The sequence below is a fragment of the Oxyura jamaicensis genome, chromosome 4 (genome assembly GCF_011077185.1).
Source record: "Oxyura jamaicensis isolate SHBP4307 breed ruddy duck chromosome 4, BPBGC_Ojam_1.0, whole genome shotgun sequence".
In the NCBI taxonomy this organism is placed as follows: domain Eukaryota; kingdom Metazoa; phylum Chordata; class Aves; order Anseriformes; family Anatidae; genus Oxyura; species Oxyura jamaicensis.
Window position 1 is genome coordinate 58,681,392 of NC_048896.1, and position 16,208 is coordinate 58,697,599.

General features: G+C 37.3%; 1 long non-coding RNA gene across 1 annotated transcript in view; it reads right to left on the reverse strand.

Annotated features, from left to right (window-relative positions):
* Positions 1-2,305, reverse strand: part of LOC118167084 — an 11,347-nt gene extending 9,042 nt beyond the window's left edge. The window contains exons 1-2 of the long non-coding RNA XR_004750921.1: positions 2,091-2,305; positions 1,894-1,979 (exon numbers count right to left, since the gene is read on the reverse strand). This is a non-coding gene — a long non-coding RNA (uncharacterized LOC118167084). The remainder of the gene's footprint in view (positions 1-1,893; positions 1,980-2,090) is intronic.
* Positions 2,306-16,208: the final 13,903 nt, after the last annotated feature.

Below are 16,208 nucleotides of genomic sequence, written 5' to 3' on the forward strand. Positions count from 1 at the left end.
AACTTCAAAGAAATCATTTATAAGTACATTTCAGGCAAAGCTTTTTAAGCTTTGAGGTGGATGTAGGAACTTTCCTTAAGTTTAAGGCAGAGATGCAACATTAAGAGCTACAATAACATGTAATATTCTTTTGGTTGCAGACCTAGGAGGTCTACTTTACATAAAGAAGAGATTTATAGATTTTGACCCACAAAAGTAAAGAGATTTAAGCAGGTAAGAAAACACGTGACAAGACACACTCATGTCTTCACTTCGAAACATCTTAATTTGCTACTGGGCTGCATAAAGGAGAACTTTAGAAACAAACTGCCTAAGAACAAGTCCACAAACTCTTCCAAGCCAGCCACTTGCCCCCATCCAATAAGAAAATAAAATGCAAATTAAGAAATATACACACATATATATATTTAAATAATATTGAGTCTTAATGCCCTATTACACAGTTATATAAAGACTATTTGCCATTAGGTTTCCAGTCTCCTGTTTCTGACAAGATGTAGCACAGGAACATTTAGTCTTTTCTGGGGTGCTTTCTTCTACAAAGAATCCAAGTTCTAATCCCTTTTGTAATGGGACAAGGACACAGTTCAGTCAAGTTCCCAAGCAAACATCCTCTGTCATATTCCCAGCCTGTTCTTACCAGTACTTTAACCTAGGCTACAGGTCAGCTCCTGATTTTTCTTAGCTTTCAAAAGCAAAGAAGCAAGCACACTCATACCTGCATGATCAGAGGTTGTAAGGCTGACAATACACAGTTATCCTACATAACAAGAGGAATTCAGAGGTTTGCATCACAAGATCTCAAAACTGAGGTAAAGCTAAGTTGAATTGAGTCTATTTCTTCTGCATTAACTTAATAAGAACAAAATTATTAGTCATTAAATGAGTCCCCATATTATACGATTCTCTGTGAAGGCCTATTCCTCAATTAAACTCAAGTCTGGTCTCATGTAGTGTAGTGTAAGGATAGATGTACATCAGTACATTCATAAGAGAGTATACACATAAGAGGTTTAAGAAAAAAAAAATCCAAACATCCACAGCTCATACAGTTTTGGGGGATACAATCAAACAAGAAAACCACACGCGATACAGGCAGCAAAACAAATATCAGAGCATTGTAAAGTTACACACTAAAGTTTTCTTTTGAATAAAGAAATAATTGTTGTTGCTGTTATATTTCTATTCTAGATCACAAAGCATCCTAGCAATTCCCTGTGAGTTCTTCCTTATTTTCCAATATTACTACCTCTTATCAGCATAACAATCACCTGTGATTTCACTACAAAACCCACATCTTTACTCCTGATTCATTTTTCTGGTTTTCCGTTATCAAAATACGGACACTGTCTTAGGCAAACATCAGGTACACTAAAGTTCCACTACTTTTCTGCAACTTCCATCGTATACCTTCAAAACACTTTTATTTCAGATCAGACAACTCTCTCTCATAAGCATAGAATCCTTTGTTCCTACACAGCAAATGTAACATTCAGCAGCATTTAAACAGATTCTCAAATGATCTCATCTATGAAATCCTACTTAATTAATTTAAATTATCACTGCACTACATCACCTCAGCTACCTTTACAACTGCTCACAGCAACTATTTCAGTCTGCACAACTACTGAACAGCATCACATCAGGAAGAGACCACCACTAAAATACAGTGAAAGCACCTGCAGTTGCTCAAGACAACACTTTATTTTGACTTCTTGCATAAGGAGTCAGTCACATTGGATTATGTCCAAAAAAACTCTAAGAGCAGGCCTCACCTCAGCCACGCCAAGGATCTCTACCTGTACTTAGGAGCCACAATGACAAAGTCTCTTTCCTAATTCAAATAAAATATTATTTCAAAGCTAAGTTAAAACATGCATCTACCACACATACCCGAAGTCTTCTGCTCAGTCACATTCCAACATGTAGTGCCAAACACTGATTTCTCACCTGTAGCAGGAGTCCCTCACATCAGCAGCCTGGTAACAGAACACAAGCAAAATGCCACCATCTTGGGATCTCAGGGAAGCCTCATCAGAACAAAATATCTCCAAGACCTCATCTAAGACCAGCTGCATTTATTTTCTCACCTTCTCTGGACCTGACTTTAAACAGAGCCTACTAATAAATAAATAAATAAATTACACGAACAAATTCTCATTCTCTACTTCTTCTTTAGACATACCCTTTCCAATTCCCTTCTCTCTAACAGCAAAATCCTCCCAAACTCTCAGCTGTGCCACATCATCACTCAGTGAACCAGCTGTGTTCCCTTCTAAGCAGGTGTAGGTAGCTAAATTACAGCTGAAAAGTGTTTTATGATAATAAAATTGACTATGCATAGGATTGGTGGGTTTGTTTTTCCAATCAAAATGTGTTTTTGAATAAAGTCAGTGAACCAGGTTACATTAGTCAATGCTGTTATTTTCAATAAACTTATGGTTCCACTCAAAACAAACAAACAAAAAACATAGACCTTGTTTTGTATGACTAATTTTCTATAAAATCCACATGAAGGACATGAGTTCCACTACCTACTTTTGGGCTTTCACATCTCATATCCCCACAGAAGCAATTCTGTTAGCACCCATGTCCAGTTACTACACCTCTCCAAATCATCCCAGCAATCCTTTCCAGAACCTTCCACAGTATTAAAATTTTGCATCACTCTTTCCAGACACCTCACCTTACATCCCTGGCTGACAGCAAGTCCAGCCTGTACCCCCACCATTTGGCCACCTGCAGAAGGGGCCATCCAGGTGGGTTCTGCATCAGGCAGCACCCCTGCTTCCCTCCACCATCACTCAACATAATGATTCCTTGTCAGTCAGCAGGAAACCCACTCTCATTAATTAGGCTATTCACCAGTCATCTCCTTCATTTATGTTCCATCTTCTGCTTTGTACAACTTATTACCATGTTTTAGGATTTGTTTCATTAAACAAGATTTATTTTCTTGAATGCAAGCATATGTGGCTTGGGGCTATCTGATAAAATATTCTTTCACATTCAATATAAATATAGCATTCTTACACATTCATTACATACTCTTACACATGAGATTTATTTCCCATCTCAGTTTTTTGTTGTTGTTGCTGTTCAGCTCTGTAAAATGATCACTTTTAAGACACTTAATGCACTTGGTATTATGGTTTGATTGTGTAGATGTGTAGATTCATATGCGATAAAAGCACAGAAATGTGCTTTATTTACTGGAAGGGTCAAGGAGGGTCAATAAAATTGCAAGGGGGTTGGAGAGGGGGAGAGGGGTGGGAAGACATGCTTGACATGCTTCCATAAATGTTTTGGTAAGAAAGGACTGCTCTTGCATTATGCCCTTAGAAGCTGGGGAGGAGGCAATGAAGGAGCTCTCCAGCAGTGTGACCACACCACTGAACAGGAGCTGAGCGGTATCTGCTCTGGGACAAGCTCCTTTCCTTAGCTTTATTCAGAAAAGGAAGAAAACAGTAATGAAACTGGAATGATTTGAAGCAGCATTTTAAAAACAGAGTCATGCAGCTGTATGATGTGCCTGTTAAAAAGTACATGATTACATTGCCATTCTTTTACAAATAAACACAAAAGGCAAGGGAACAAGCGAGCAAGTGAACAGAAGAAAAAAAAAAAAAAAAAAAGGAATAAAATAATGCCTGTTCATGTAATTTAATCTGAACTCTCATTGCCTGCTCTTCTTTGGAAGAAACCTTCATCAACATTAGAAAATTCATGATAGCTAGACTGTTGGTGAAAGAATAAAACACATATCATCTTGTAGAAAAACAAATGCAATTATGTAGGCTATAGGCTATACCACAAGACACAAGTATTCTCTTTTGTCCAAAACACCTTTTATATTTTTTTATTTTTTTTCATCCAGTACTTTGAAATTAAGCATTTAAGCTTCAACAGTTACTTGGGTATATGTGATATTGCACAGTACCTTTTTCAAATATTAGGTTCCTTCATGCTATCATTTTTAAACACTTTCCATCACAGGCCCAGTGATAAGCAGATGATAATGTTTTACTGCTTCAGTAAACAAGTGGAGAGAAATGACTGGCTGAGAGATTCTTGAATCTCATCTACTGCTCTTCTATTCTGAGGTCATACAGCTCTCTAGTTTGTAACATCCAGTTCTGTCCTTTAAAGTTGTTATTTCCTATCCGACTGAGTCCTCATGCTCAAATTTGCTCCACAGATGCAGAAACTGCATTTAGAAAACAGGATTTCCTTTCATTTATTTCTGTTCTTGGTGCTATCTTCATTCAACATGTAACATCTTTTTGACACAATGAAGTAGATAATACCATAAAAACTAATGCAATAAAAGCTACCTAGCATACACAGACCCAAGGAAAATGGAAAACATCTGTCATTACAAAAATACCATTCAATTTTTGTTGGTTGCATTTCAAACTCTTCCCCAAATTTCAGTAATCCCTCTCAGATCCCGGCTGCAGAGCTGGCTGCTTGAGTCCGAGTATTGTACAAGCACCTGATTTTCTTGCTTGCCACATTATTTGTTCAGAGTAATTTGTTTGAGAGGCATTTTAACGTAAAATCTATTACTTTGGCTGAAAAGTTTATTTTTTACCAGGAAAAATCTGTGTTCCAGGGAAATACCCTAGCAAGACTTGCATGGACAAAATGCCCCAGCACAACATGGCAGGTCTTCTGACATGCTCAGCTTGTTTTCAAAGTGTATGGAAGGAATCCAATAAACATTCTTCGGAGGAATGGTTTGTTCTTCAAAAAGCTGTATAATCTTTAATGAAGATAGACAGAAAAGTGTAGGATACTTTCCTATGCCTCAGTCCTTCAGAGTCCTTATGATTTTTTTTTCCATCTGGACTGCCATGAAAATGTGGTATCTGGATAACCTGTGTTATGCAGGGGTTGGTTTTAGGTTTGTTTGTTTGATTGATTGATTTTTTTGAGAACCCAATTATTTATTTATTTATTTATTTTATTTGTTTATTTGTTTTGCTTTGAAAAACCGAAGTAGAGATGATATAGAGATTTATAGTGATTTCTACATTGTGAGCTCTGTCCCACTGTATAATTTACTTGTAATAGTATCAGAAGTAAACAGCTATTGTGTTACAAAAAACTATTTTGGAAATCTACTGTGATAACAACATGCAAAACCTCATTCCCTGTGGTAGTATCCAATCATTCACTGAACTGGAGTCAGTATGAATGTAGAAGAGAAACAAAGAGAAAGAGAGCATCACTTTAGATAGGAAAAAAAAAAAAAAAAAAAAAAAAAAGGCAGTTTTGCATTCTGGCAGGATAGATTAGGTTTATAGTTGGAGGGATTTACAAAATTTGAACAACAACAACAACAAAAAAATAAGAAATCATATCAGTTGGCTACAAGTTTCATTCTTCAATGAACAAAGCAACAACATGTAATTCACCTGAAGAAGTGGGATGAAATTGTTTTACTAGCGCAAGTAAAGGGGATAGAAGAGGAGAGCAAAAGTGAAACTGTGGTCTAGTTCCAGGGACAAACAATTTGAAAGAGACAATTTGGGAAGAAAAATAATCACATCTTTGTGTGTTTGAAAACACTGTAATTAAATAATGTCTCTGCTGTTGTATTTTTTACTGTAGAAAGAAATTTCCTATGAACAGCCCGGAAGAGTCGTAACAAATTTATCACATAATGCATTTTGTTATGTGGCAAGGAATAGAGGAAAATGAACAGTGATTGAGCACCATCGTAATGTAGTATATTTGTCACTCTGTGTGAATTAAAAAGCTACAGGGACACAGTATAGTATTTGCTGTCTGATTCACAGTGTTGGTTGTGTTAGAAATATTAATGATGACATCTGGTGAACTTTTGAATTTGGAAGAACTAATTAGGGTATTTTCAACTAGGAGCATCCTTAAAGTAAATTTCTAGAAGGTTCAGTATGCTCAGCATAACCTTGGACTACTAAGACTGAATACTTCGATCAGCAGCACCTAACAGCAACCATCTTAATATTATTTATGTATACAGCTAGATTTTTATTTTTATAGCTAAAGTCAGTGCCTGCAATGTCACCGGTGATAATGTATTACCATTTTTATCTATGGAAATGGAAAGAAAATCACACAGACTTAATAGGAAATATTATGGTAATCCCCATATATCAGTTAAGATAACTGTATTTCAGCAGGGCATAAATTGCCACCGGCTTCTTCTGTATTCAGTCAACTCTGAGACTTAAAAGCAAATGCATATGTGTGTTTCCCTCTTCTTGGTGTTCATCAACATAGTGTAATTGTTGATTCAACCAGTGAAGGGGAAGGAGACATATGTGGGTCACGGGAAGTTCAGAATGACTGAAAGACACCACTGCGAAGTAACATGAGAAATATTTTCCAAATTGTGTGATAATGGTGTCTGGTAGGTGTTACTCCATTGGTCATGCAGAAAAATGGAAGGGAAAAGAGCTAAGCTTTTTAATGTCACATGGAGAAGAGATTTGGTGGGGGAGGGAAGTGTGTCTTTGGTGTTCACTTTATTAGAAGTAAAAAACCCACCTACACCCTGAGACATAATTTCCTATCAGTTATAAAATACCTGCTTCTTATACCACCTCAGCAATATATATACATACATACATATGAAATATATTATGGCATTTTTATTCATAGCTTCAACTATGATGACAACAGGGTCGGAAATCTTATTTTAATGAGCACGAATGGCAGAGGATGAAGTGCAGCAGGGCTGTAACTCAAAGTTCCTGCAGATCACATTCCTGTATAAAAGAGGAGGAGATGACATTGCTGCATTACAGTTCTGGAGCCCTTCAGCCTCAGCAGCAGGTCAAGGCCATGCTGTGTTATGCAGCGTGCAAATTTCTGAACAAAAAATGCTGGCTGTCCCAGCACGTCTATCCACTCGATGCAAGTCAAAGACCACCTCATCAGCCTGCAGTGGGGTGGGAAAAACCCAAGGCAACCACAGGCGACATACAGCCCCAGATGCCCAGAAGCTGCTTTGTAGCTAGTGTAGGAGAGGTGGGGTGGGAGAGCAGCGTGGCTGGAGGTGCATCCAGTATCACGCCTTGTCAGACTGCTACAGTTCTGCCTCCTTGTAACTCTACATCTCCTTTGCATTCTCCCCATCTTTGTGACAAATGTCCTTATCTTGTCCCCACCCCACAGAGCAAAGGGACTGGTCATCACTGCACTTGGATCAGACTGAGTGGCACAGAGCACCCGTGGGATGGGGCAGGAGAGAGGTTTTGCCATGTAAAACCATCACTGAGCTTTTGTCCTCTGCCTAAGCTTTGTTACGGCACTGGAGCAGCCTGCTCTACCCTTCATCAATTGGCAATGACTGCAAGTTTTCATCCAGGGTATCTTCACTTTTTTCCGTTTCAAATATTTGCTTTGCTTTTCTAGAACCTGAAATATATATATATATTCATAAAGGAAAACCAAAGTAGTACTAAAAAATAAAAAAACTGTTATTGTTGTTTTCCTAAGAAGCAAGCTGATACACACAAGAGCTAGAAAGACTTGAGGATATTTTATTTATCAGCTGTTGCCTGTTTCATTTAAAAATACAGCCTAAGCAGTGTAAGACATAAAGAAAGAATCCGAGGACTTGGAGTTGTTCCACATTAATCTCCCCTTTGTTAATGTTTCAGGATCACCTTTAGGTCACATGCGGCCCCTGTTGTTGAAAGTCAGCTTAGATTGCTGACAGCAGATAAAAGTGATATGATAAGGGAGGAGGAGGGGATAAGCCTACTGTGAAAGCCACCACAAGATATAAAATTTTATTTTGCTAAATAACGCTGACATTATCTCTATATCCTTGAAGTACAAATGACTTTTTAAATCTGTACAAATGGATATATGCAACTGTTAGACTACACATGACATATATATAAGATTAAATCTCCCAAAATACGAAATAACACTTACTAAAAGACAACAATTTTTGATTACCTGTTTGATATTAATTTACAACCAACTCTGTTAAAGTCCCGGAGTTTTTTTCCCTTTTTTTTTTTTTTTTTTTTTTTTTTCAGTGATTTCACTCCTGAATATTCTTGTTTTCTTCTCACTTCTTGCCTTCTGTTCTTTCACCTCGTCTTTTTGGTGGGCTTGAAAAGAGCCTCTTGTTTAGTGTGGCTTGTATTTCAAGTACTGTCAAGCATGAGTGAGTAATACTTGGCTGATTTCACAGGTTTCGGTTTTACAGCCACAACGTTTAAGTCATTTGTTGACTCCATATGTTTGTGCCCAAACAGCAATCTGAGATGTCTGATACACAGCACACGTTTGTTGGACTGCATGGAAAAGAGGTGACAGTAGTAGTAGCAAACAATTACGTAAAGAAATCATAGTTTATTCCAAAATTTCTGCTGTAAGAATCACATCAGACATCATCAACAAATTATAAGTGGCATTGTTTCTTCTTCCCAGCAATCATTTGAATACCCAAGACAGTGCCACAGGCAAAAGGAGAATTGGTCTGTCTGGCTTCTTTCCAAAGCCAACTTTCATAGAGCTGACTTGAAGGCCCTTCTTTATACTGAATTCAGTGCATCACTTAAGTGGTAATACTGAGATTCTGGTAAGAACATGTAACACAACACCATTTATAAAAAAAAAAATAAAACAATAAATAAATTACTTGCTAGCCTTAATGTGCAAAATCTGTGTGGAGCCACTGATGATGCACGTTTTAAGGCAGCTTCGTGTATGTTCATGTGTGGAACATATCCCTTCCCCAGAAGCATATTGCTATTGAAGGCAGTCTTTTCTAGAAATGCCATTAAGTTAATGAGTCACATCTCCAGCTCAGATAGCTCCCAATAAGGAGTGGACTGACTATTGTGAGCAGGCAGCAGTATTTCCAAGTCTTGTGAGAAGGCGGTAGTTACTGACCACGTGTGGGAGCCACCACCACTAATGCTGTGCTGCTGGCAGTCCCTGCACTGCTCTCCACGATCAACCAGTGGGCAGCAAAGCACTTCCAGTTGGTAGGAGCAGAGCTGGTGGCACAGGCCATACCTCTCTGTGCCTGGTTTCCAGCTGAGAGAAGCAGAACAGATGGCTGGGAAGGGACACGAGACAAAGACCAAACATCCACGGGGTAATAAGCAATCTCCTCGGACTAAATGTGCACACCTATCCAGTAGATCAGAATTCACACTTTATCCTGGTCATCTAGATATGACTGTAGTGATTAACATAATTTAAAATTAGATGAAACACCATTCAGAGTAAAACAGAAGCACTTTGGGGTAAACAGTACCAGTTACATACAGCTCTGGCTGATGACAGACAGCCCTTGGGTTTTCACTGGGCCATTCTGGGGTCTTCACCAGCATTCATTTTTGCACACAGTCTCCCCTCTTTTAACATCTCCAAGTACTGGATAGGTGACAGGGAGAAAGGTAAAGGCAAAAAAAAAAAAAAAATTGACCTGGTGTTCTTTTTTCTTGAGAGATTTCTTTCTCTTTGTAAAAAGCATTTGCAACAGCAATGCATTTGGGAGCAGACTGCTAGAACTCTGGTATAGAAGCGCAAGCACATACAATCCTTTCTAGATACAGTAACACAATTACATTGTACGTCCAGTCTCTGGCCTTTCATCTAATGTTACAATAAAAATGACTTTTCAAGCTTATTAGATAAAACACCAAGCTGCAGACAGATTTTAGAAGTTTTTTTTTTTTTCTTTTTTTTTTTTTCCCCCCTTAGGGTGTGCTGAATAATAATAATAATTAAAAAAAAGCATAGAAACCTGAGATTTTAATCTCCAAGTGGTTATCCTGATAACTAATAAATCTAACCTTTCCAAGCAGACGTACGAAGTTAAGGGGACTAATTGATCATGTTGGCACAAAGGTGTTGTTCATTCTGCAAAGGCCAAGTTAATCCACATTGATGTGATTCAAATTAACCTTAATCAGCTGCTAGGCTGACTGTGATTTCATTACTGGATATGCTACAATTAGACATCTCCTGTCTTTAAATGCCCCTCAGCTTTATTGCAGTGATTTTTTTTATTATTATTTTTTTTAATAATAAACACCCATTTACACATCAGATGCTATTAGTGTAATTGGCTTTAAGATTGACTTTTTTGTGTAGTCACTTTTTGGTTCTGTTTATTCTGAAAAGGTCAAGTAATACAGATTGATGTGATCTAAATTAACCTCAAACAGTTACTTCTCCTCTCAGAATGATATGCTGTCATGGTGGAAAAGGATCAGACAGTTCCCTTCTCTTTTTTTTTTATTTTTTATTTTTTTTCCTTCCTTCTAGATGCATAAATCATACGCATTTCATTCCTGGAGGCAGATGCAAAACACTTACAACCCTATAAATTATCTTCAGAATAGAATTCAAAACCAGTTGACTGTTCACCAGAAAACTTTTTTTTTTCCCGTTTGAAGCAACATGGATGCACAACATGCTGTGCAAAATATATGCATTTTGAAAATGGGGTTTACTTTGCAAATAAAACCTGATCCAAAGACCACTTCTCTTCCCTTGGATTTCATACCTCACACAGACAGCATGAACACAATTTTCGACTGTGAATTCATTGGCACTGTGCTTGATTGTGGCACTGAAAAAGTGAACCATGTTCCCTCATTTTATTTGGTTTCTCGAGGAAAACAAGTGCAATTTCCTTACCTCTCTTCTCCTTCAATTATCTCAAGCTAAGAGTAATGCCTGTTAATGCTGCCTTGATGAAATGGAGAGGTACAATGAGTAAAACACTCAAGGAGGGCCATCAGAAGAGTGAGATGAAAAATGTTCCCTTTTCTCCTTCTGAGGGGGGCTGAGGTGAGGAAGGTGAAGGCGGCAAGGACAGCTCACAACTTTCGCTCCCTGAAGTCACCACCCATAAGGGCCAGAGGAGGCAATGACCAGACGGCTCTGAAACCCCTCCTGTGGGACCAGCTCCCCTCGGGAGGCTTCACAGGCGCTCAGGGCGAGGTTCGGGGAAGGGAGGAGGGCAACAAGTCAGGCAAGGTGCCCTCCAGTCCTCCTCATCCTCCCGTCTCACATACCACTGTGTCTCTCCATGGCTCTGCACTCAGGCAACCTAAGCAGGACACAGATACGTGGAAATACAACTCGATGTAGAGAATAACCACGACTGTCACATCATTTATTGATCAGAATAAATGTTTAATTTTGCATTTAGTTGAAGACAGCAATGCAATCAATAATTAATTTGCCAATTGTGGTTATTTTACACAGCCAGTCACCTTTCTACAGGCAGAATAACCAGAACAAGTGCATCAGCTTATTGATTCAGCTCTGAACCTGCACCTGAAGCATGCAGTGCAGTGCACTAAACTCCGGCAGCACTGGCGTGACCTCAGAGTTATACTCCTCTCCTACAACAGCTGCTTACATGTCAGTCGCCCCTCCCGTTTTATTCTGTTGAAATCCTCCAGTTTGAAACTTGGCTCTGAACAGGATGCAAGGAGACTGCTCCATGCCAGGAACAGATAAAAGGAATTTTTTTTAATCCTGTAGAATTGTCTCAAATGTACCAGAGTGACTGCAAGGAGAAACAAGTCCACGGACAGAAGAGGGAATGGTTCTTTATGGTAAAGATATCTTCATAATAAGTACAAATGCTTATTGGATCTCCACTGATGTGGAAAATCCAGACTTTCTCTGAATAATGCAACACCTTGAATAAAGAAGCTGCAATTACTCTGGTAGATTTCCCTAAATCTTCCAGCTTTGGGGGCTGGAAAAGGAGAGCAGAAGCAGCTCTGTCTTTCTAATGTTTACACAACAGTAGGGTTGCTCCCTTATTAAGCCCTGAAGGAAAAGAAATACAAAAAAGCTCCTAATAATTCTTTGGAAAATCTCACAGCAGAACATTATTTAGGATGCATTTGATCCTTAAATTTTTTACACACGGGGGAATTCTCTTTTCTGCCTCCTGTTTGCCACTGTATTTCTTCAAGTGTGCAAAATCTGTAAGGTTTTACTGATTTTTCCCTTGTTGCTCAGTATGAAATAGAAAGGGGTTGAGATGAGCTCTTGGTGAACTCATCTACTGTACATCTAGGGACAAACCTATTTTGGTTGAAGTATCAGTTTCTTCAAGGCTCAACTTATAAGCAGTATTAGGGACATAATGAAGCTACCTACCCACAGAGAAGTTGATTGTGTTAGCGACCAATTGTTTAATCTTTACTTAAAATTGACATAGTACTTGCAACATAAACACTGACACTAATTATGAAAACAATCACAGTCAAAGCCAATTATGCTGGGGGTTTGTAAGTACGATCACAACTGCTATTTATGGTGACAGAAATAGTATAATGACTCTACATGAAAGACTACATACAGATGGTGAAGAAGATTATGCTTGGCAGAACTCAGAAAGAGGGGCACATTGAAAATATTTTTTTAAGCAAACTACAGAAAGTAATATTACATTACTAAAAATTAGCTGAAAGATTCGGCTATGAGACTGACCGTGCTCTTTCACTTAAAACCAAACTACATCTGACATAATTCTATGAAAAAAATGTAATACCTTTACTTATGTATGTGTACGTGGGTGTAAGTGTCTGCATGTATCTATAATACCAGTGCCACATATTTCGGTTTGGATAAAAATAGTATAAAAAGCATATAGCATATATCTTTTAAGATATTTTATGCTAAGATTTATGCTAAGATTTATGCTAAGATCTTTTAGCATATATACCTTTGGGCCTTCCAGAAAGATGAAGGATTAGCACTCATACAGAGTAAATTGTTTCAAACTGGTTTGAATAAAATTTAGAATGCATGTGGCAAAAAATGAACCTCAGTCTTTGGTGTAGGTAAATGACCAGAAATATGCAGACTCATACCAAATGGGTATCTGGCTTCATATTTATTAGGGTGTTATCAAGTCTGATTTTTGCACTGAGGAGTTTTATCATGCCTACTTACATTCTTGTCCTCTGTTATGAACTGAGATTAATTTAACAACACCAATTGATAAGCAAAAAGATGTTCAGAGTCAGTTATCATGCTAATGCTCACTACTTCTGTCATTCCAGAGTGTCATTTGCAGACATTTATTTTTACAAGAGCCTAAAATGATCCTGAAGTAGTTTGTTATTATAACGTGATAAATTATACTGTAGTTCTTACTATTCTGGTTTCCTAAATAAGTTTCAGTAAAACTTAAATGTGCATGCTAACGATGGTTGTCAGTGGTTTGCTGCTGTTATTTTTTGTTTGTTTTATGACTACGTACTTATATTTATTAAAAATCAGCCCTAAACAGCCTACAGTATTTTCCTTGTTGTCCTCTGACAGAATTTTCACCCTACTATCTTTCTCGGCAGCACTTCAAAAAAGCCAAGTACAAGGTTTTAGTTTTACCTTAAAATACCCAATTTAGCATGTTAGGTGAAAGAAAAACTTGAAGGCAGCCAAGCTACCTTTGGAACACAACAACTATGCTGGAGATGAAACCTAGTGCTTTTCTTTGAAGACAAGCTACCTGCTAAGCGCTCTTGACCATGGGTGTTCAAAACTCAGCGGAAAGCATGGTTTATCTCCCTTCCTGGTCGTTTTGTACTCAACAAGCTCCTGGGATGCTTTTGAGTATCATTTCATATTTAAACCTAAATTAGAAACATGGATCAGCCTTTGTAGAGATGTGAACTAGATTTTCAAAACAACAAATTGTCAAAAATTCATCTTCTGTTCAAGCACCAAAATCTCTGTCAGATGTCACAGGAACCTCTTCCAGTATCTTCTATCAGACCTAGCCCATTTATTGTGAGGTGCCCAGGAGAAAAGGAAGGTTAATTACTATTACTATTACTTTTGGCTAAAAGAAATCTATTTCTACTCTGCACTTTCTTCTTTGGCTTACTGCCATTCCCTTTTAGACATTCGGGGTAGAAGGGGTTGTAGATTATTGTATTTTAGCAAGCATTTAAATAAGATGAGTCAAACGAATGCTTCTTATGTCTCCCTGTAACTAGAGGAGGACCAGAACTTCATACTTTCAATTTGCTATTGAATGACTACAAGTGTCAGCAATCAGATGGAAAACTGATTAGTTATGAAACTAAGAAATCACATATTCCTTCTTTAATAGGCAAATAAGCACATATGACACTTGGTAAAACACTGTATCCTACAAATTCCTCTACAATGGCTATCTTTTGGTATTCGTGGACTAATGCAGAAAGAACACTCTTAGGACTACAGAAAAAAAAAAAAAAAAAAAAAAAAAAAGGCATTCAAGTCAAAGCTCCAAGTCTGAAAAATCTGGATCCACAGATATGGTACAGTGAATGGCTTTGCACAAATGGTATATTCATTGTAATACAAATGTTGCCAACAGCTGTAAGAGTGGATGTGAGTCACTGTCTTGAAGAAGCAAATATTTCTGAAAAAAAGTAACAGACAACTGTCATGAAGAAAATGGCAAAAGATTTATTTTCCCAAATGTTAATACCTAACCACCTTCAGAAACTAGAGCCATTATAGAGATTAAGAGAGTTACCAACATTTGACTGTTTATAAAAAACTCAGAGAATGACTAGGAACAACAGACAGGTCACTCTAGTCTTTCTTCACAGGTGAAAATCATTATGGATAATGTATATATAAAGTATAAATATTGACCATCAACTTGGTTTCACAGGGTAGATACTGTCATTCTGTTCTGTTTGATGGGACTATAGATCTGAGTAGCAAAATGGTATAGTATACTGGGATTTTTCCAAGACATTTGATTTAGTGTTTACAAAGTGGTTTACAGAAAAGGTTAGCCTCATATCTAATTAATTATAACCAAAGATTTAACTGGAACTTCTTAAAAGGAATTTAAAGAATCAATTACCAACATAGCTATGAATATTTGAGGCAGTCTCTAGAGACATCACTAGTGTATGAACTTCTTGGTCAATATAATTTTCCATCATGATCTTTAGGTTACAAAATCCAGAATCCTTTTTATTAAAACCTGACGAAGGATAAGAGTCTTGAAAAAGGACAGCTTAAAAGGGCTAATGGTTCCATATGATTCCAACTTTTAAGAAATTTAGAATCAATGATTTTATTGGAGCAAGGTCTCTGAAACCCACATTAGGAAAGAATGTTTTTTTTTTTTTTTTTTTTTTTTTTTTTTTTTGCCAAAGATCACATGAAAGCAGAATAGAGACATATGCCACTAGTTTCCTGGTATTAGAAAGATCATTATACTATAGGCAGCTGAAGACTCCAGAAACCTTTGACACTCATTAATTTGCTTGTAGGAAAAAAAAAAAAAAAAATCTTTTAGAACTTGTCAAATACTGTCTTTTCAGAGTAACAGGCTACAAACCCGAGAAACTAACCATAGTCTCAAAAAGGGATCACCTGAAACGTGCAGGATTTTTGGTTTTCTAGTGAAAAAAAAATCAAATTTTCACAGCCCGGTATCCTACCTTCATGAAAGGCCTGACTAAATTTGTCTTCTGTCAAACATCAGTCATTAGTAATGGCATGAAGGCTTATTATACATTTGGTTCACCTCTGAGACAAGCTAAATTCAACAATGTCACTTTTAACCTTAGGGAAGGAAATGAAACCACTTAGAGCCTTACACCCTGTAAGTCATACCAGATATAAACTTTCAGAGGGGTCTTGATGACATTTGTCTTCCCAATCTCACATCCTTAAGCACTCTGTTCAAATGTAAATCTAATCGTACTGCAAAAGAAAGTTTCAAGATTTATTCATGATTTTCAAAGCAGTTTTGAAAAACACAATATAAATGCTATCTATTTTATAAATACCTATATGTGCATATACATATACAGAAAATAAAAGATATGAAAGAGTTCTGACAGGACTATAGCCAACCTGTTGAGAGGCCTGCTCCTCTCTAGGCACTCTTGACTTTCTGTAATCAAACTATCATCATACAGTCAGATTCTGCTTTTGAAATAGAATAAACAAATGAAGAAAATGCAGAGTATTTTATTATGTATTTGATTGATTTTATGTGCAGATTGCTAGCTGTGAAAAATTTCCAGAAGAGATTCCTATGTGTCTAGAAATGGCTGTCCTTAATATATGTATTCTAACCTTTCAGTAAAAATTGCCTGAAGATATAGCTCAAACTGCAACTCTGACCACTATTAACTTGTCCCTTAACTTAATATGAAGTCCTCATATACTTAGAAGACTAGTGTCACTAGGTT